General features: G+C 39.4%; 1 long non-coding RNA gene across 1 annotated transcript; it reads left to right on the top strand.

Annotated features, from left to right (window-relative positions):
* Nucleotides 1-1,452: 1,452 nt before the first annotated feature.
* LOC128851398 (uncharacterized) lies at nt 1,453-6,887 on the top strand. Its single transcript, XR_008448760.1, has 3 exons — nt 1,453-1,523; nt 3,483-3,617; nt 6,785-6,887. It is a non-coding gene; the product is annotated as an uncharacterized LOC128851398 (long non-coding RNA).
* Nucleotides 6,888-22,017: the final 15,130 nt, after the last annotated feature.

Raw genomic sequence — 22,017 nt, 5'->3', positions numbered from 1 at the left:
CATAAATATTCGTGTTCATTCTGTGCTGTGCAAACCCATCTCACTTATTTTGTCCCCAAATATTTCAGAAAATTTAAATTTGCAGCATATGGTTAGTTAATTCATAATTCATAGATGAAAAGAAGCAGAGTAATGCAAAATACTGTAATTTTTTCACAGTGGAAAACTTATAATTAAAATAAACTTTTGTTAGTTGTCTATTTTTTTAATATAGAGTAAATAAGACATCGATATTTTGATATATATAGATTATCCCCCATATATATGTCGTTTTGTGACTAAAACAGTTGCATTTGTTATCAATAATAGCAAAACACAGATTAAATCTGACCACTTTGTAGTTTTCTGTCACATAATGCTGTAAAGAAATATTAAAATTGTATATAATTCTACTCACCATGCTACAGTAAAAAGTTTTGTGTCTAGATTTTGAACTATATGCTCATCTCCACTACAAACCACTATTTTATCTTGTTTTACCATGTTCCTTTCTCGTCAGAAAATTACCGCTTATATTCACATAAAACATTCAGCAGACCCATAAAGATAAAAATATGCACAAGGAATAGATGAAAAATGTTTATATCAAACAATACATAGCAAAGAGAAGAGACTCCGCTTCCTTTTTGCTACCTCCACCCATATATTTTAATGTTAATCAAATAATCACTAGTAGCCACGAGTGGCTCTTATTAATTCCTTTTCATTAAAAATTATTTTTTATTAAATCTTTAACCATTGTCATATCAGAACAATATGATAATAAACATTTTAAAAAAAATGATAAAGCAGGACATTGGAACTATCAGTTCTTATTATTTGGACCTAAAATCAAAACCACATTAAAACAGAGGAAAACGTAAAATTTCAATTAATCTTAAACAGAAGTTCAAGCAATAAGAATATTGAAGAGACTTTGTAATACCTAATAATCCTTGAAAATGTTTAAAATCCACATATGGATATAAAATAACTTCTTGTTTGACTTCACTGACCCAGAACTGTCCGTGGAGTAAAAAGTTCAGTAATTCCTAAAGATAGCAAAGTGTGATTTGCTCCAATTTCATCTCAAATTATCTATTTATCTAGATCTGTCTTTTCTCTCTTTCAGAAAGCAGAGAGGATTTGTTCGTTCATGGTCTTTAAAAACACTGTCTTATTTTCATTAAGCTAAGCCCACTGCTGATGTAATTCTTGCATTACAAAGGTCTTAATTTAAACCATGACATAAATGCTTTTCATCAGTTGATTTTTTGTACTTTGTGCCAAATTTCTTGCATTTTTAAAATAAAGAATATGGTGTATAATAACTGCTGCGGGACAGGCTGCTTTATTCTTCAATATGAAAGACAAATGGGGTGTGACATGCATATGTTTCAACATGCAGCACTTACTTCTTCAGGACCTTTACTTTTTCCACTGTTTTCTCAGTAGACTATTTGACTTCCTTTGAATCAGGCCTAACGATAGCACTGGATTTGAAGCACGATTCTCTGCGTTGAGCACACTGACGGGACCAAGAGGTGAAAAGCGCTTCTAATCTCTCTCCTCTCTTTCTCTCCCCCACTCTCCCTTTCCTGCTCCCTGCCTCCCTCTCCTTCCTTCCCCTCGCCACGCAAGGACTTGGGGTCTGCAGATGATAATTTACAGAGCATTTTGGAAGAAGGGTGGGGTTGCATTCCTAACACCCCAAATCCTGGTTTGCATTACACATTAGGGATTTCAAAGCGCACCAAGATTTAATCATTATCAGAAATAGAGAAACTGTTTCTACAACATTCTGCAGCACCAAGTCCTCTTTTCTTTTTTGCTTTGGTATCACTGTAACTAATAGAGCAAAATTGTACCGTCATTGTGTCCTACTATCATTGCAATGATCGGTGAGCTATGCTAATGCAACTGGGAAAACTACCTAACTTGTTAAACATAATAGATACTATTTTGAGTTTAGGAGCTTCGTTGATTTTCAGAGAAAGTAGAAAAACACACCAGCTGTTTCTTTACTTAAATGTGAAACTGCAGAAGAATTTTTTTCTTGATTAACATAACATTACTAGCAAAAAATCAAGTTTGCAATGGGAAAGATGTAAATATTTTATTTAACTAGAAAATTCTATGTGATCTGTCTGTGGTTTGCTAACACCAAATCACAATGTCAGTTCATTGAGCTCCAGAAGACAATATTGTCAGCTATGGAACAGACTTAGAAAATCTTAAATGAACTTTTAGAACGAGTAAAATCTTTTAGTGAACTCCACATTTACTGCATTTTATAAGTTGTTGACTTGATACTTCTATACTCACCCTGGCTTTATATTTTTTTCTTAAACAAATGCTCCTAAAAATTGTCAAAGACAGCATCCAGTGATAGACTGACATTGAGTCTGTCAGTTTTCTTGTACTATGCAAGACATTAAATGAAACGGAAAAAGTATCTTTTAAATTCAGATTAAGTATCTGTAATTAATTAATTTAATTTGATGTAAAGTACTTTAAATAGATTAATTTTATTTCCTGAATATTGTGCATCTCAATAAAATCAAAGCTGACGATATAAATATTCATATTATTAAATGCGTAAGACTACAGTATGTTGCCTATTTCTAAACTGCAAACTATATCCATAAAGTTAGATGGTTTTTGGCTTGTTCTTTGATCTCTTCTCCTTTATCCACATTGTCCATGCGCAACTCTTTTGTATGGACCTGAGCAGAAGAGAGCGGGGCTGTTCTTTAAGGGTGTGTTCATCTTTACATTTTTTAAACCTATTTTGATAGATTTATATCAAGGCTGAAGTAATGCACTCTGGGACATAACTTGGCATCAAAACTTTTAAATACAAGCACATTTTTCTTTTGTGTTGTTTTTTTCTTGAAGCAAATCTAAAAATCAGTCGGCATGTTCTTAAAGGCAAAGGTTTAAATCCTGATCCATTTGAAGTCAATGGGAGTTTTGTCATTTGCTTCAGTGGGGCTAGAGTTTCCTTCAAATGACAAAACCCAACTACATTTAGTATTTTCAGATGGAAAAATCATGCTTGTATAAATTAATATTGCCTTTTTTTTGGGGGGAAGGGTACATATTGTATAATCTGTAGCGTGAACTCGTCTCTGGATATCTTTCTGTTAAGTGACTATCTTTTTTTCATTAAGATAAGTAAGAGTTCAACATATGTGGGTACTTAAGAAATTCCTCAGGATCTTTAGTGGAATGTTTGGGGATATGATGTGAAATCAGCCATTGTCATTCATGACAAAGATCCCACATAATTCTTCCAAAGAAGTTCGGCGTGCCAACGAGAGTGGATAAGCATGGGTGACTGTATTTTGACCATGCACTTTTCATCTGAGGTTTGGATCTAAGGTGTGACTTTTGCCTTTCCTGCCCTCAGCTGCTATCAGCTATCACTTTGCATTTAGTAACTTAAACCTCCATCCAGGCCAGGAGAGATGTGAACTTAATTAACTTGCTTTGTTTCACAGTAAGACAAGGTTATAGTTAGTGAAATCCTGCTCGCCTTAATCAAAGGACAAAACCTGTCCCCTGGAGAAGTTAAGGACAGCTTGTGTGAGGCATCTGCAGCATGAGACCTGAGATCCAGCCTCTCTCCCTCCCAGGTAAAGCTTTTCTAAAGAGATTTAATGTATGGCAAACTCGTTTTCCCCTTTCACCCAGTAGTACAGCTCCAGCTGTGTTCAACTATTAGTTATACTAAAGCTATCCAAGGTAGATGACACAATTCCTGTATGAGAGACAAGGAGCTCAGCCAGGCATACCCCAGACTCCCTGCCACAGACACTCTGATCCCCCACACTCCCTTCCCTGGGCTTTAACTCCACAAATAGGGTCTTTGGGCTAAGCCAGACTGCTGTAAAAAGGGCAGCTCCTTCCCCATGCCAGCAGGGTGGAACAGTGTCCGGCTCTGCCAGTTAGTACCAGCATTCCTTCAAGTGTTTCAGGATGTTAGAAACTGGACCAGCTGTATTGTCATAGTCTGGTCTGAGAGGTGAGCCAGCATTTAAGGCCTTTTTGGGTGTTTCCTTTGGATATGAGATTGATGATAATTCTCTGGTGCACTCCTGTTTATTTACACAGAATAAACAGACTCTGCTTTCTCAAGCCCGAGAAAGGACCGTCAGCAGCACGCATTGTCGTTGCCCAGAATCCCTGGCCAGCCCTTCCAAAGAGTTTTCTGCTGAAAGGGAGCTCTGCTTTCCTCCCTGGCTCTGCAGTCAACACTTGCTCAGTTTCACCCTGTCTGCTGTCTCTCCTAACACGCAGATTTCATGGACCGGCCTGTCTGTTGCTCAGACATCTCGTGTTTTCTGCACAGAGGGAGGCAGGGCTCCCACAGGTGCATGGGCTGTGCGACCTGGAGAGGCCAAAGCTTCCACATGTCTCCCTCCTCCACAAAAATGCTGTGAACCTGAACAAATTCGGTCAATGGAACCAAGTTATGGCCATGCCCTCCCATCCTGGGCACAAGTATGACAGCAGTGCCCTCGGTGTGTGCACCCTGGCAACCTGCCCTTCCCAAATGCTTGGCAGAAAGCTGACTGACAAGTGTCACCTAATTGTCCAAATAAACAGCTCCTTCTGCTAGATACACATGTACTATGGCCTTTTGAGCTCAAGTGTGTATCCTACTGTGCTTGCGATGAATCGTCAGTATCGCAAAGGGTTGAAAATGCGAGTGCTGACAGTAAGCGCTGAGGCGAGGCTGAACAGTAAGTTGGACTCAGCTAAAGTCAGCGATCGCTCTGTGAGCAAACACAGAAATGGAGCCAAGACAGCGAAACACTCGACTTCTATTCCTTCCTCTTTCACCAAACACTTCCTGCAAATGGAGTCCCTGTGTGCCTTGACTATTCTCTGTATGTATATGTCCTATTGCAGTGTGTAGCAGATGCCACACATTTACTTTCATCACTATATTCCTTTTTGGGAATAACTGCATTATCTGTTAATGCCATCTATAGTTTGCACTGTTAACATTCTATTATACCCCCATGAAATCTATAATAATTTCGTATTTATAATATATAGCTCTACACCTCAGATCTGAATTTATGTGTGTATGACCAAACATCTTTTTTTTTTGCTGTCTAGATGAAGCATTTTCTAAGATTTTAGAAGGTTGTTGTTTTCTGAGGATTTTGGTTTTTTTTACATCAATATGCTGTGTAAAGCCTAACATCGACTGCACAACTAAGCTATTGAAAGGACTGCAAGGCAGCCTTGTGGCAATAGGATGGTGCCTTTTGCTGCTGTCTTTTGTGGCACAATATTAATATTACTTGGCTCCTCATTGCCATAATCCTTCCACACCTGCCTCGGCAGAGGGCTATCTTCCCATCTCCTGTGTCCATGTGTATGACCTGTTGTGTTATGGCTGCAATCTGGCTATGACCAGATACATCTGGTAAATGTATTTGCAGTTTCAGTTAAATATCTAGGGTGTTTCACGGTGTGATGATAACGTCACGTTTCTATTTGTGTAGCTTTTAGTGTATGCAGAAATAACATGCTTCTGCATGGATCTCCTATTTTTTAAATATTGTAGCCTTTTTCATTCGTTGCTTGAAGTAAACACTGGGCTCTGCATACCCATCCTTCTCTCCATCTGGTATTCTGAGACTGCAAGCAGTAGTAAAGGTGGGGTTACAGACATCAAAGATACTGATAGGTCTTGAAACTAAGCACTATTCTAAACTCCCTTTAATGCTTCTGTGGGAAAGTGTCTCCATATGTCATCCCATGTATTTTCTTTGCTATTTAAAGTATTGCTTAATAGTACACTAAGCTGGTGGAAAACTATTTGCTTTGTTAGGTTATTTCTACTCTGGCTTAATGCAGGGCTGGGTAAGCACCAGAGCCGGTGCTTGGGAGTGAGTGGGACCGGGAGCAGCTGGAATGGGAGGCAGAGGGACTGGGGCACCCAGCAGGCAGTGGCCATCCATAGCTAGGAAGCGGTTATCAGCCCAGCTGGGGGGAGAAATCCTTGGCTGGCTGGGAGGTGTTGAGGCAGGAATGTAACTGGATTTACACTTCATCAATTGTATGAACTCCTGTGAGTAAGTGTGGTCTCTATCTGGGAATATTTTCAGACTTCTTCCACCCTAATCTCTTTAGCTTGAGTCCTACTCCTTTTGGGCTGCCCTTCCCAATTTCATGCTTTCTCTCTCATCTCCCCAGCAACTGAAGCCTCTTCCTGCAATCCTGTCCTCTCATTTCTGTCTTCTCTCTGTTTCCTTGTGGTTCCCCCAGCTCTGTAAAAACTCTTTTAACAAATTATTTGGAAACTCCTCCTTATGCTCCCCTACAGATTTTCAAAGGGCTGTTTCAGATTTTGACTTTGATCTCTTTCCTCGGTTTCTCTACACTTCATGTCTAGATCACCTCCTCCAGAAACAGGAATATAGAAACCATTATTGCCCGATTCACAGACCTACTGTGCATCTCCTGGCTTGTCCTCCTGCCTTTCACTTTCATTGCCTGCTTTCAAACAAAAAAACTCCTCCTTTCCTGTTTCTTAAAGCCAGGCTACCACGCAGCTAGGAATAGGGAAGTCATGAGACCAGAAGGACAGTCACTCCTTGAGTCCAGTTGTATCTACAGATTTTAAAGTCAACTTCCATTCGAACCTTGATTTTTTAAAATTTGGGGTAACTGTTCCCCCCTCATTTTGGGCTACATACCAAATGTCTTGTGAGATTTTGTACTTCTTAGAGCTGTAATTTCTTTTTCACTCCTGCAAATGGTGACAACTGTTGTGTCTTTTCAGTTTCTGCAGCTTTGGAGAGGCAGCATCTGACAGGTTCCCTCCTGGTCATTCTTTGGACTACTGTGCTTTCTTGGCTGCTGCCATACTTCTTGGTTCCTGCGAGATACTCTGAGCGAGAAATCTGGTTGCGAGGTGGGTCCTTCAAAAAGAATGTGGTAAGACTGACAATGACTATCTTGCAACGCATGTTCTAGTTATCACTAGATTAACTATTTTTCCTGTGTTATTGTGGTGGTCAGGAACTCTTGAACTAGAACTTCCCTTGTACAAGAGAAGGTTACGTTAGTGAAAGTCTTCACAGACAAAGTATTCAACTCAGCCCTAAATCACTCCTCTATGCTGTCCTCTCTGTCTTCCTGCAAGATGTGATCAGAATGCACAGGGCTGCTCGCATGAATGCACTTGGTACATTGCTGCCCGTGTGTTGCACAATTATGTCAGTGGCTGCACACAACTCCCACGAGTACATTTTTATTAGTGTCCTAGTAACAAAAGTTAGAAGCCTTCAAATACAATCTTGCTGTTGGAATAAAAGTGATTTTTCAAAGGTGACTTTTAAACAGAAGGTAGAAAATATTAACGCTTCTGCTTCTGTTTAACTGTAATATGGCATTGATGTGGAGGCTATATTATAAGATAACTCCAATCTTAAAGGATGGGTGTGGTCAGCAGTTGCCAGAGCGCTTTTTCTAGATTTTACTCTTCATGGACATTGCATATCTCAAGCTTGGCCTATAGGAAAACTGGCTTTTGCTCCCCCTAGTTGTATTATTTATAATATAAAATAGATATTGTAATGTATTTTTAATAGAAACAACTATAATTATACTTTCCAAAGATTAGCACTTACGGAAAAACACTTTTGAGCACAGAGAAACGGAGTGCGTACTACCTGTTATCCAAAGGATCACATAGCATTTGAGTCTGAAAAGTCAGGTCTCGCACTCCCTCCTGAGGCAGGTAGTATTGCAATAACGAGAAATGTTTTGTATTTGGAAAGGCTGAAGAAGAAGGAATTTGAGCAAGCTAACTCCATACATTCAAGACTAGAAAATGCTGGTCCATAAATTAAAACTTTTCAGAGAAAGCAAGTTCTACTTACTTTGTTGGAAGTGCATCCTTCTCTCCAGCCAAAGGACTAAGCACTGCCGATTCATTTATATTTAGCTTTCTGGATTTTAAATTAAAATACAAGAGAAAGTATCTCTTTGACTTCTCTACTGAGGAACCCATTTTTCTGCACTGATTTGAGTGGGGTTGTACCAGTATAAGTGAGGACAGCACTTGACTTAACCCTGTGTTCTTATATTTTTGCCCCTATTCGCAGAGTGGAAACATGCTGGATTTTTTTCCATGAGGAGGAGAAATTGATGATAGGAGTCAGGAATGTCTTTGGTTTATTTGCAAAGCATGTACTCAGAATCTTTTTTTTCTGAATGTAGTAGAAACAAACAACAGGCAGTTCTCTTACTCAAAATTTCCAAGCTTGCTTCTGCAGTGCAGTGCGTTCCTTGTAGAGCCGTCCCGCTCTGGGTTGGGCCCCTCAAAGGACTGCTTCTCTGGCTGCTGTTTCTTGTGGACAGTGACACATGCACACACGCGCACTCCATCTAACCAGACGGCTTCCTAACCTCCACATGCCACAGCGGATTCTGGTCTAGCTCAGCCTACTTCAGATCGAGTTCTGGCACGATTTGGGTGGCACCTTCAGTTGTCTCCATTCTCTGACTCCTGAAGGGAGTAAATTACTCTTTTCATTTAGCAGAAAGGACAGACACCTGCTTTAGCTTCACAGAGTTGTGTGACTGTAGATTTAAAAAATCTACTGCCATGAAAATTCCACACACATAAAACCCACACGTGCACATGCATGGAAACACATGCATACACAGAACTTTCGAGCCTTTGAAACAGCTGAGTAACTCATAATGTAACAGAATTACAGTGGTTGTCTAAATAATTTACAATCTCAGTTCCTTTACTATAGGCAAGTAGTTATCTCACACTAGTTATCTCAGATCTGTGCCGTGAACTTTTGTCAAAGGCAAATAAGTAAAAAACAGCAAAAAATCTTGACATTTCTGTATCATTTCTGAAAGCCTGCAACAAGACAATGTGCTCACGTTTCAAACAAGTGCTAATTTTTATGATATTGAGCCAGTCACTCTTTAGCTCTTCTAATCACATTTTGATAGGAAGGTGCAGTGTATAACAGCAAAAAGAGATTTTTTTTCCCATGTGGAAAAAGTTCTCTAAGCATTTCAAACTAAAAAGGTGGAGACTAAGAGCAGGCATGGTTACACTGCACTGTATTTCTCAGCTCTCAGTCTTAAAGCTTGAGTAATATTTAATTGTAGCAAAAAACATTAGAATAGTTTTAGCTGCAGAGAAACTAAAAGCAGTCTCTCACCAGAACCCACTGCAGAAGTGGAGAGCCAACGGAAGAAAAATGTTCTTATAGAATTGTAGCTTTACAGTGTTTCCATACTTTCCTCCCAGGACAAACTTTATAGCTTTAAGTGCACAAAGGTTTAGTTTTTCTCTGATCTCTATAATTTATATATATTCGTGTGGAAAATTGATCAGATTAATTCCATATACACTATCGTAAAACAACTGAAAACTATTACTAGGGTGTGAAAAGCTTAACGTTGATCACATTTACATTAAATAAGAGAATAGCTAATAGTTTATGAAACGGATTCTTTGAACATGATGTTGGTCCAATAAGAAAGGGATGTTTTGCAGTGAGTCTCTTCATACGTTTATTGGATACATGCGTTGCATGTATTTGTCAATAACATTGAAAGCTATGGCTAGATAGGACAAAATAAACATTTTTAAACATGAATAGACTGCATTAGTAGCAGTGGAATGCATCTAGTTAACTAAAGACATTGTCCTCAGGCACTAAAGAGATCATAATTACAATTGCAACTCCACCTTCTGGCTTATTTTGCTCTGAGGAGTCCAAGAGTTTGGATTAGTTATTTTGAATAAATGCGGATACTTCCTTCAGGGTCTGAAAAAGGAAAAATTGACAGTTACGTTCCAAAGAAAGCTGAGCTGGATGGAAAATAACTGCTTGCAATATTAATGTGCTCTTTGTTTAGTAGCACAAATCTGTATCATCTCTTTAAAAGCATGTAACTAGGATACATATTGGATATAAGACCAAAGAGTTCTCTTCATTCCATGTGTTAAAGATTTCCATATGAAAATATGCATATATGTGTGAAACCTTTTTTTTGAATAACTTTCTACAAATTTGTGGGAAAAAAATGGTGGAAAGCTCTTCTAGCCAGTGGCATCTGTGCTACTTCAAAGAAACATTGTGGGAACGCTAAGATAAATGAATCAGATGGAGATGGAGAGTGAAAAAACAGCTACATCCTTGACTAATTTTGTTCAGTGATGTCAAAGAATCTTACATTTTCCATAGTTCTCTCCTTATTTGTGAAGCTAGGGTACCACCACAGGTAATATTGTGTACTAAAGTCAGTATTTTTAATGTTTAGTATTCCTCTTCACTCCACCTATCTGTGATAATTAATTTTCCATTTACTCTCATTGGCTTCAGAGGAACATCCAAACTCTTAAGTTCTTGGTGAGAAGGATTTTAAGCATGTAGCTACATGCTCTTTTGAAAAAGGAATCATACACAATTCAGTTATAAACATCTTTCTGCATCCTTAGAAATCAATAGGGACTGCTAGTCAGACACGAGATTTAATGGAAAAAGTTACTATGCTGTGTAAAGACAAGCACCAGCAGTGGAACAGTGATAAATGAAGCTGTTCAGGCTCCCTGGCATGTGGACTCTGTGGAGTGTATTTTACTGAAACAGTTTCCATATCATGTTTGGCCTCATGAATGTTCAGTGGTAGAGGCCAAATCCTGTCCTCAATCCAATCTCTGCAATTCCCTTCAATCACATAGCAGCTTTCATCTGTTTTCTTGCATCAGATTCTTTCACGGGAGTTCAGCTGTGCCAAGCATCTTGAAGTTGTATTACCAAGAATGTTTCAAGCACAAATATCTTAGCTTCATCACCAAAGACAAGCGCCTCTGCCCAAGTGCAGAAAGGGTTGCTTTGCCCTAAATCCAAGGAAAAAAAACTGGCAGTTTTGCACCACTTCAAGCTGAGATCTTGGCTTTTAAAGTAATGGCAGAAACATAGGTGTTGAACCAAAGTACAGTTTGGACCGGGAGATGAATCAGTGTCAGTAGGAATCCATGAAATGTTTCCAGGTGAAGAGAACATTCTCCAGTGTGTTCCTAGACTGGTCTGTGTCCACAGGACTTGGGAAAGGCAGCATATTAATTTTCTCTATTGCAATTCACATTTGCAGGCTGAAATTATAGGTGTGCCTTGGTCTGGTTGCTGTTTGAATGTCCCTCCTCCTCAGGATATCAACTCTTTTTCTCTTCCTTCTTAGCAGAAATGAATGGGAGAGCAAGGAAGCTTTTGTTAGTCCCCACTCAAGGCTGACTGCAGCATTAACGGGCCAACTAAAGTGTCAAGACCTTCCCAGAGGAGAAAGTTTAATGGAAAAAAAATGGTGAGGAGCAGAGGCAATAGAGGACAGGATTGCAAAGTCTGATGGTTCACAAGTAGATCAGGAAGGTATCAGGAGACCACACCGAACAGAGGACCTCCCAAAATGTGCACCAAGCTGCAAGTATCTGGGTCACCGCTCAGTCCTTCACATTTCCTTAGCTAGCATGGTGCCCCTTGACAAGAAGCTTCTCCTGCCATGGTGCCCTGTGCTCCTCTACCTCACTATGCCAGTCAGCTCATGCCTGAGGGGCATCCCCTCTGCTCCTGCTCCCCTGAGAAAATGCCTGGCTTGGCTCCAGGTAGGGCTGCTCTCCCCTCCCTGCCTGCCCCAGGCGGCTTGCGTATAAAAATGACCCCGGCTGAAAGCGAGAAGAGAGAAGATGTGGTTTCGCAATGCTACCAAGTTATAAATCCTACTGTAGACAAACCAATCCAGAAACACTTAAAGAGGCATGAATTGCCTTTTGGGGTGCTCAAGCATGTTTCTAGCTGACTTCTCATCTAAAAGAAACTTTAGACTAGAGATGGGAGTGGGTGGAGAAGGGAAGGAGGGAAGCAGTGAAGAAAAAGCAGCTGATGGCCAACAGCAAAGAAATGAGGAAGGTATTGTCTCTTTTCCTACCGAGAAAGGAACCATTTAATTTGAAGAAGAATCACCTGAGACATAATTTTAAAATATCATCTCAAAACAGCTAGGACTAGCAGACATCAGTCAGGGAAAATCTGTCTTTAAATTCCAGGCACTGGAACTCTATTTCTATTGTGTTTGGATCAATTCAGTCATCCCCACTTAATTTCCATTGTTGAAGGAGTCTAAAAGAGGCAGGAAAGAAAGAAAAAAACAAAGTCTACTGGAGAGATATGCTGAGAAACAAAAGAGCATTTTGAGAGGAGGTAAAAAACAAAGTGGAGAATTGACAAGAAGAATAGAAGATGTAGCCAGTAAAGTAATTTTTTGGTAATTTTTTCTGTAGAGATTTTGTCCTCAGACTATTGCAACCATCCACCTGTGTAGTAACTATCGGCTACACACTGGACATAAGAAGCTAATGTTCTGACCTTTGTTTGCGTCACCTCTATGGGGAAAATACCACAAGAGAAATTTATCTGACATGTTGTCATATCTCTTTGCATTTCAAACCTGTCCAGAAGGAATAAGTGAAGCAGTTTGTTTGAGTTGCAGAAGGGGTTTTGGCTTACTCCCCATGAAAATGTGATTATAAATTCCTCCTGCATTTACTGTTGGCTTATTATAAACAACTGGGTCCACTGATTACCGGGTTATATAAGAATTCTTGTGTTATTTGAGACTTAATACATCAGGGGCTGTATAATAATGAGATACCTATTTTTTAACATCTGAAATGCAAACTAAAAGGAACTTTTTCTCTTCTGTGGGATTTTTATTGCTGGCTTGGGGAGGAGAAAAGAAAACTGTTGGAGCTCTTGCCTCATACTCCCAAGCTGATTGCTTTCAGTGCAATTTTTACCCATTTGCAGCTGGGCTGTGAGTATTCCTGGTCTCTGACAATGATGTCCCCATCCAGATATTAAAAAATGTCAGTGTCCTTATTTAAACCTCTGGGGTTCAGTCTCTGCAGTTGATTCAAGACTTTGAAAGTCCTGGCATCTATTCTGTTGCTTCTTGACGAATTGTAGGGCATGAAAGGAACTGCATTTTGATTATCCCATTTTACCTTAGTTGTGGCACACCACATTATCTGTCACAGATGGGAAAAAAACATGTGAATGAATGTAATCCGTTTATTGGTTTATGGTCACAAAGTCCTCATGGGAGTGTTCCAAATCCAGAATGCTGGATTTGGTATTTCAGTGAGTTAGCAGAAAGACAAAGCTATCTATAAACTACATGCCCAGCAGTGCTCAAATTTTTTGTTAAGTCATCAAAGGTGCAGAACAGTCACATGTAAAAGTGTTATCAAACATTTCCACAAATAATCAGTTTTCTTGGAAAAAGCTTTCTGAGATCTTTCAGATGCAATTGTAGAAGAGATTATCTGTATGAGGATGACCCAGGCGAAGAACATATTTTGAGAAAACAATACTATCCCACACTATGGAACACATAGCTCTATGCATTCTATTGTATTCTGTTGGTGTTCGATAGTACTTTCCGTATCCTGAGTTATTCTCACGAACTGCCTGGTTTTGCTTCTTACTGACATACCAGGGCAAGCCCGAACTTTAGGTATTTGGGTGAGAGTGAGAGTGTTGTAAATGTGTTTTTCCTGCAAGTTGCTCATAGGTTAAAAGCTTTCCTTAAAGCAAAGCATGAGCGGTTACAGCAAAATGGACTCACATTGTCCCTTAAGTTTACTTCAGTTTGATTATAAAAGGAATGTTGGTGTTAGTAAGAGACATAATCTAAATGAATTAGCAGTCTTAATTCTTTAACTTGTCGATTGTGGAACCAGTTTTTCTGATACAGAGATATTTTCTTAGTTAGAAAGCTGTGGAGACCATCATGTTCATTTGCTGGAGTCAGGGAACATTCAACAGCATTTGGATCTCTCCAGGTCACACTGGATTCCCAACAAACTCCAAGCACATAAGGTGCTTAAAATGGATCATAGATCTCATTTGATAAAATGTGCTGGTGAGGTGTAATGTGTAACTTTTTAAACTGATAGCTCAGAAATCGATTACTGATTGGAAAGAGGCTCATACAGCAAAGTAAGAACATACTGAAGAAAAATGCTATTAAATGGATTTCTACATGCAGGCTGTGTGGTCTTCAACATTAAAAGAAGAAGCAGGAAATCCTGTGTTCCACCTTTGATTCCACTATCAGCTATTTAACAGCACTGTTTATTAATATAATCATTATTTGTGCAACAGTGTCACTTGGAAGCTTTAAATACAGGACTCCAGCTGAGTAATTTCATCTCCAGGGTTCGATTTCCCTATCTCATAGCAATATTTTAGAGCCATGTTGTTAGGAAGATTTAGCAATGTTTGCTAAGTACTTTGAAGAAATGCAGCAACATATAAGGAGAGTTGTTATTTTAAAGAAACTTCATTATTTTTCAAAAGCAAACAATTTTGGCATGATGATAAAAGGAAGAAAGAGGGAGTGTAGCACTGAAGACAGTATATTCATTTTCTCCTCACTAAACAGTAAACTCTTTAAGGAACATTATATTTCATTCTCATTGTTCTATCACCCAGCCTCTTGCACTCAAGAGCAGTCATTTCATATCTATATTTACACTTCTAAAGGCATACTCTCTGCTCGTGCTTTTCAGCACTTTATACATTTATTTAAGGATCAACTTGGAGCACTTATTCCTCTTATGAGGAAAACACATCACATTGACACATCACAGCCTGCAACTGCAAAGCTATTATAAATCATAAGATATTGCTGACACCCCACTTTCATCTTCTTGAAGATACAATGCTCCTTTCAGGGGTTTTCTTTTCATTTAGGTTGCTGTGCTAATTCTTCCTTTGGATTGAAATAAATAGCCTTTCATGTCTTTTCTGAGCCAGTAGATTTTTTTCCTCCTGATAATGCACAACAGGGTGATTGTTTGTTGTTGGTGTACACGCATCAGTCCATGCATCTTTGGCAATAAAAAGCTATATCACAAAGACAAATCATCTACCAAAAGGCAATGCCCATATCAAAATCATTAATCTAATCTTGTGCTCAAATTATTACATGATGTCTACTAGTAAGATATTTACTGTACATTTTCTTTGTATAAGTGCCATTTTAGGAATGAAAAGTACAACTCAAATAATGACATTTGTGTGCTATGAAGAATGGGAAAAAATCTTGACCTTGCTTTCAGTGGTTTTATGCTGAATTCAAATAATATAAATTAGGCAAATATCAAGTGAGAGGAAAAAGTAATCCAACCTAATGAAAAAGACATAACACAGAAGAGAAAATTACAGGACTGGAAGGGAGATGTCTAAAGGACAGGCCAGTGGAGAACTGTCAAAGGCAGCCAGAAGAGGGATAAGGTTTGGAGGACATGACTGTAGACATACAGTCAGGACGAATAAAAAAACAGCAAACCCAAAGAAGATATTATACATCTTGAGCCCTTCTAGTTGTTCAGTAGCATACTTAAACTTCATCCACAAGTTGCTGCTTGTTGGCTGATTAAGTCAATCCAATTGCTTTTTAATCACATGTATTGCTGACAATATGCATGCAAGTGTTTTGTAGCAATATTGTTTGACGTCTATTTACCATCATTTAAAATATAATCTAGCTCTGAATAAAAGGTGACTAATGAGACTCCATAGCTCTTTTGAAATTTCTTTTGTTATGATTGAGAAAAACAGAATTATAATTTTGAAAGGGATTTTAGTTCCTCATGAACTTTAAACAAATAAGCAGCAAACATTTTGATCTGGACAATTCAGGTAAATTTAGGTGGTGTGAATCAGTGGCTAATATGACACAATTGACTGTGGTATTCCAACAAACTTCCTTTTATTTTCTGCTTGCAGTCACCGTTAAGTCCATTGCTTGTTCTTAGCTATCCCATTTCTAAAAAATTGTACATTAGTTACAAAGATGTGTTCTGTGAATCTGGTCGCAAGATACTGCCTTGACTGCGCTCGAAAAAACATGCTGGAGATAAGCTGTTTGTCTTTCTGCCTAATAATGAAAAGTCTGACTCTGTAAATTTAGTTAAGCCAATCTATCTGGAATAGGAATGTAGCTTGTTTTAAAAGCCACATTCTGAAAAGATTCATTTCCTAATCTACAGAAGGGAAATGGGCTCTTTTTTGATTAGAAAACTCTATCTTCTTCAGGGTTTGCAAGATTATGCCTCCACTGCGTGAACCCAGTATTCACACAGGGTTGTGTAATCGTAAAAATATTTGGCTGGAACAGTCAGCTTTATGATTGACTGATGATATTCTACTGAAGAAGATCTAAGTGGAGATAACATTTTCAAAAGAAAAATATTGCTGGCCCTTGACTACCTGTTCTGTATAGCATTTATTCGCACTTGTCAACTAACCAAAATAAAACCTTTAATGCTGACAAATTGTGACCTTCTTTGCCATAAAATATTCTGTTACTAAATCAGCACTTCTCTGCTGTCTGTGTTTGTCTTAAGCCTTTTTGTGAAACAGTATCTACCTCCTTAGAGCCATTTACTGCTCTCGCTGTGTACGCAATGAGAGTTCTGTGCAAAGATCAAGGGGACATTCGGTATAGTTACATCCAGGTGATAGTGATGCAGGGTTTACTTTAGGGTTGCTCATTTATTAGGATACATTTTGCGTGTTCTTACTGAAGGACAAGTCAGTGGTATTGGAGCCTGAACTCATTGTTCTCAACATTTAAATGCTTTTTATGCTGAGTAGTTAGGATGAGTTGGGTAAATGTTTTGAGGTTTTTTAAGGTAATGAGTTAAAGAGACATGAAACTACAGTTATGTTTTACCAGCTTAATACGGCCATAAACTGTAATGCCTGATTTATCCTGATGAAATAATGAGAAGATGTTAACATTTCTCAGAATAATCTGTGGTGAATAGGAAGTGGTTTTGCCTATGGCTGTATTGTGCTAGGGTCTGATTATATCAGAGGTCATAAATTTTGAAGTCAAAAGGGACCACTGCGATCATCTGGCTTGGCCTCTTTTATAATACAAGCCATGGGACTTCTCTGAATTAATTCCTGTTTGAACTGGAGCACAAAGTTTAGAGAAGCAGCCAATCTCAATTAAAATATTTCCAGTGATGGAGAGCCCACAGCAACACTTAGTGAATTGTTTCAAGGAACAACTATTCTTGCCCTCACATTTTTGTCTTATTTTTATTTTGAATTTGTGATTCAGCTTTCAGCAATTAAACCTTATTATGCCTTTGTCTGCTAGACTAACTCTCATTTTTCAAAGTCATATTCCTGCCACAGATACTTATGGTCTGTGATCATCTCATCTCTTAGCCTCTTCTTTCTTAAAATAACAGATGTGTATTGCTACAAAACATGGGTTTGGATTCTTGAATCAGTCCCATGGCTCTTCTCTATAGTCTGTGTAATCTGTAAGCATCCTCTATGGATTGTAAACATCAGGAATGGACTGTAGTCCATCAAGAATCCTACCAATGCTAAGTGTAGCAGCCGCATCATGTTCCTCAGTATTCGTAAGTGCTCTTAGGATCCCTTTGGCCACAGTGCCCATTGAGAGGTTACATTCAGCAGGTTACTGGTCCTTAGCATTCAGAGGTTAAGTCAAATTTTTAAATGCTATGAGCAATTTAGAAGTACAAAAAAGTCTCTCAGAAGAGATTTTTAACTTCCTTATTTAGAACTAAATTATATCCAGACCAAACATAGCTGCATATGGGGGCAGGAAAGAATTCTCCCCACTGCCTGAGTTTCTCATGTGTGTTTTTGCATGTGGTTGTGTGCAACAACTTTATTATGCTTAGCGAAGCAAAAGGGTTCACCTTCAGGTGCTCCACTCAACAGCAAATCAACTGGAGAATGGAAGAGAAGAGAGAAATCAGTGGCTCCACCCACTACACAGTGACAGCAGACCTTGTTCCCCACCTTTCCACAGTGCCGTGGAGCTGAGCCAGGAGTATGGATGTCCTATGGCATCCGTTTTCTAGGCACCACCAGTCCCAGGAGATTGTAAGGAGAACATGGGGAGGCAATGGGATGCCTGGAGGCAAATTCTCCAAATCCACATGACAGTGAATGTCTGGGATCATTCAGTTCTCAAGCAAGGGCAGAGAGAGAGTCAAGACAATTCAATAGTCTGGCAGTATTCCTTCAGCCTTGCATGCTGTCTTCTCTGACCAAGTGTCTCCTCAAATTCACTTTGGAGTATGAGTAAGCATCCTCACACCACTTCAGATAATGTCATCTGTAATTTGTGACTTGGACAGGCACCTAGGTAAACCAGCCATTGACCCCTCAGGAGGTTAGTGAAGCTTGTGCTAAACCTTGTTCCTGTGCATAGTCACTGTTGTTGCATGGACTACATGGATTAAAGCTAATGTAGGTATCGCTGCTGATACCAGCATTGTGTTTCCTGTGGCAGCATAGGAGGGCCTTCAGCTCATAGATACTATTGACATCAGACAACAGTAGAGGGTAAGGATGGACTGGCTTTATACAGCAAATTACCCTCTGACAATGTCCCCATAGGGAATGTATTTATACTGATGTATTTATACTGATGTCCCATTTACTGTATGTATTTGAGAGATCAAAATTAAGTGCAAATACCTTGGCCAATTTATGTGTTTAGCATCCTCTTACATACCCTTGAAGTCTTAAAGTCATTAGCATCTTACATATATTAGCACGCTCATATCTCTCTTTCTCTTTTCTTAACTCTGTTGTGGGATCCAAGATATTTTGCTCAGGGCTTGGAGAGGTGTTGCTCCACACTGTGCTGCATCATAGGGTCTTGGATATACCCTGTAGGAGTTTAATGAGTGTTTATCTTTTGACAGTGCCAAAAGGCTGTCTCACACTCAGTCCTTCCAGTGACTGTGGTTTCTCAATGTACTGCTGATCATATCTCCATTGAGGCAGATTTCACTATCCCTCACAGCAATGCCAAAGTCCCAGTGTTGTAATAACGTCTCAGAGAAACACACGCTTGCCCACTGCTGTGTTACATCAACAAGAATTTACTTCTTCAATGCCCCGAGTTTTTTCCTTTGGAGACCCCAGGTTACAACAAGCTCTCCTGGTTAGAAGGCAATTGCGTTTTTGGTGGTAGCAGGTTCTCATCTTTGCATACACACCATTCTTCCTCGTCCTCTCACCACCAGCGGTGACAGGAAGGTTGGAGTTACGGATGCAGAAATATGCAGAGAAAATTGTGTGTGGCCTCAGGATGCTATTCAGGCTCTTGGTACATGTATTTCTTTACTCCGAAATGACTGACTGAACATTTTCTTTGCTTTTTTTTGCAGAGACACAGTCTCATGCTGTTCAGGTGACTGCAGCCACCCAAGTTGACACGCTCTTGGGCTAAGTTGCTGCCTCTCACTTAGGAAATAGTCTCAATTCACAATACGAAGCAGGAAAACAAAGTAATATGGGCTAAGTTTACACTCAGCTGTGACAGTGTTTTAGGTTTGCATTTGCATTTGCAAGAGATGCTTGAGTCCTTACTGTGTAAGTAACTTCTGCCTCAAAATCGTGACTTCTTGTGGTGTGTTTTCTCAAAAGCTTCACTCCTACTATGCTCCAAGGGCTGCTAGGGATGCTGTAGCTTTTCATATTCTCTTTTGCTGCTTGGACTACATTTCCCCATGTCTCACATCTGCTCACCAGGTTCCTGGATACCCTTGATATGGTTTGGCCAGTTCGTTTCGCCTCCGGCTCTGCAGATACAGACTTCTCTTCCAAAATGGCTCTGCTTTATTCTCAAGAGTTTCTATTTTCAGTCATCCAGCTGCCCTTACATACAATATCTTCGATACCTGATTTATCTTGATAGTTACAATATTTTTGAGAGACAAGCAAAGATTTTCCCTGATGTCTGGCTACCCTATCAGAAAGCTAGACACAAGCACTTGTAAATCTTTTTCTTACAGCTTGTTTTCAGATATTTTCCAAATCTCTGCCCTGAAACCAGCTGTATAAAAATAATAAAAAAAGGAAAATGATCCGCTTTGCACATGAACTGGGCAAAGGCTTGCTTTTCTTTTATCATTGGTTAAAAATGGCATATAGCTGGATTTTCTATCTGTCAGAGTAGTATTTTCTCTTTACATTCTGTTTTCATGCTGCAGAATGCATGCAGGTCTCACTAAAAATTAATTTTGTGTATGTAGAAGTAGTCTAATTTCGCTGTGTTAGGAGCTTTTGTTAAAAGTTGTTTATTACTTTCTGCCCTTTAACAAGAACACAACTTTCACCACCAGATATACTTCCCAGTGCATGTTTTTACCCTGTTAGTAAGGGCAACCTTGACACAAAACTATAGGATATATCTGTTTTCAGTGCAATCTGGTTTCAGTAGCATCATATTATATATTTTCCCATTAGTTATGTTCTTAACATTTAAAGGTGTGAGATATGCTCCATGACAGATGTGATGGCAGCATCATGTTGCAGTTGTTTTCTTAGTATAGCTTCTTTCTCCAGTAGGTCCAAGGGTTTCCCACGTTTTCAAGAGTCTTGGAAGAAATGTCAATAGATACTTCCATAATATAATAAGAGAAAGGAAAGAAAATAGCATGGAAAAGAATAAACATAAGTTATAAAATATATGTAAATAAAATGATGAGTAAATAAAATGATGAGTAAATAAAATGAGAATGTTATGGGAAATGGCAGACAGCAGTCAGCCTTCCTTCCCTCTTCTGCATCTCCTCCTCCTGCCCACCACCACTCCCTGGGAGTCAGATACTTGTTAGCATTGTTTCCACATTGAGCCCAACAGGGATCACTGAGCTTGTAGTGAGCCACGTCAGCAAGCTGGCATGGCACAGATCACTGCTATGCAAATGAGCTAGACAGGGTCTGGCAGCAGGATGGCGTAAGGCAGAACTTGTTCGTTCAGGCACATTTCTACTGCTTATCAATCCACACCAGCTCAGGCAGAAGTTTCTTCATTGGCAGAGTAGACATGTCCTAAGCTCTTGGTTGTTATTTAACACATGAGACTAAACAATGTCAGGGGGCTTTCTGTGAGTTCCGACTTTAAGGACATTGTGTGTACCTGCTTTTTCACACACATAATACAGGAGGAAGTCACTGCTATGCAGGTTTAAACCAAAGCAGCATCAAGCCCTCAACAAAGACCACTGGATGAAAGTCTGTTCTGTGGCATGACAGGCATACAGGTAAACCAGCCTGGAAACCGCTTACCATAAAGAGAAATTAGGTGACTGTAAAAAGAATGTGACATCATTTTATAAAAATAATTACTAGATGCTTAGAAGATGGCTGGTATTTCATTCTGAAATGATACAACCATTTAATTGCTGGTTTAGCCCGAAGACTGGACATAGCTGGTTGTAAGACAAGCACTGAGTCTCAGAGTTGCTGTCCAAGTCCATCCTACTTCCGCCTCCTGCTTTACTTGTAAGACAGAAAAAACCTCTGAGGTTTCTGAGGCACCAGTAAGGTGCAAGTCTTTCAATAATGCTTGCTGATGGGCATTGACATCTTCCCTGGCTGGTATGATGAGTTACCTCTAAACTGGTGGCCCTGGAAACATTTTGAGGTTCCTGAAATCAGGCAAGCAACATTTCAGCATAGGAACCCTATATTAAATTGGACTCTCATTACATATCACTTTCCTCATCAGCTTCATTGTACCTCCATTTCCATCAGAAAGAAATTTAGTCCTCCTGTCCAGAAGAGAGCTGTCTTGTGTTTTAACCAGATCCCCAGTTTTGATCTGAAGAATCAAAACCCTGGGGCGTACCAAACACCCACCCACTAGGACGTCAAAACACAGTCTTAAGAGCTGAACAGTTCTTCTTCTTCTTCTTCTTCTTCTTCTTCTTCTTCTTCTTCTTCTTCTTCTTCTTCTTCTCCTCCTCCTCCTCCTCCTCCTCCTCCTCCTTCTTCTTCTTCTTCTCCTCCTCCTCTTCCTCCTCCTTCTCCTTCTCCTTCTCCTTCTCCTTCTCCTTCTCCTTCTCCTTCTCCTTTCTCCTTTCTCCTTTCTCCTTCTCCTTCTCCGTCTCCTTCTCCT

The sequence above is a fragment of the Cuculus canorus genome, chromosome 2 (genome assembly GCF_017976375.1).
Source record: "Cuculus canorus isolate bCucCan1 chromosome 2, bCucCan1.pri, whole genome shotgun sequence".
In the NCBI taxonomy this organism is placed as follows: domain Eukaryota; kingdom Metazoa; phylum Chordata; class Aves; order Cuculiformes; family Cuculidae; genus Cuculus; species Cuculus canorus.
This window is presented reverse-complemented; position numbering and strand designations above follow the sequence as displayed.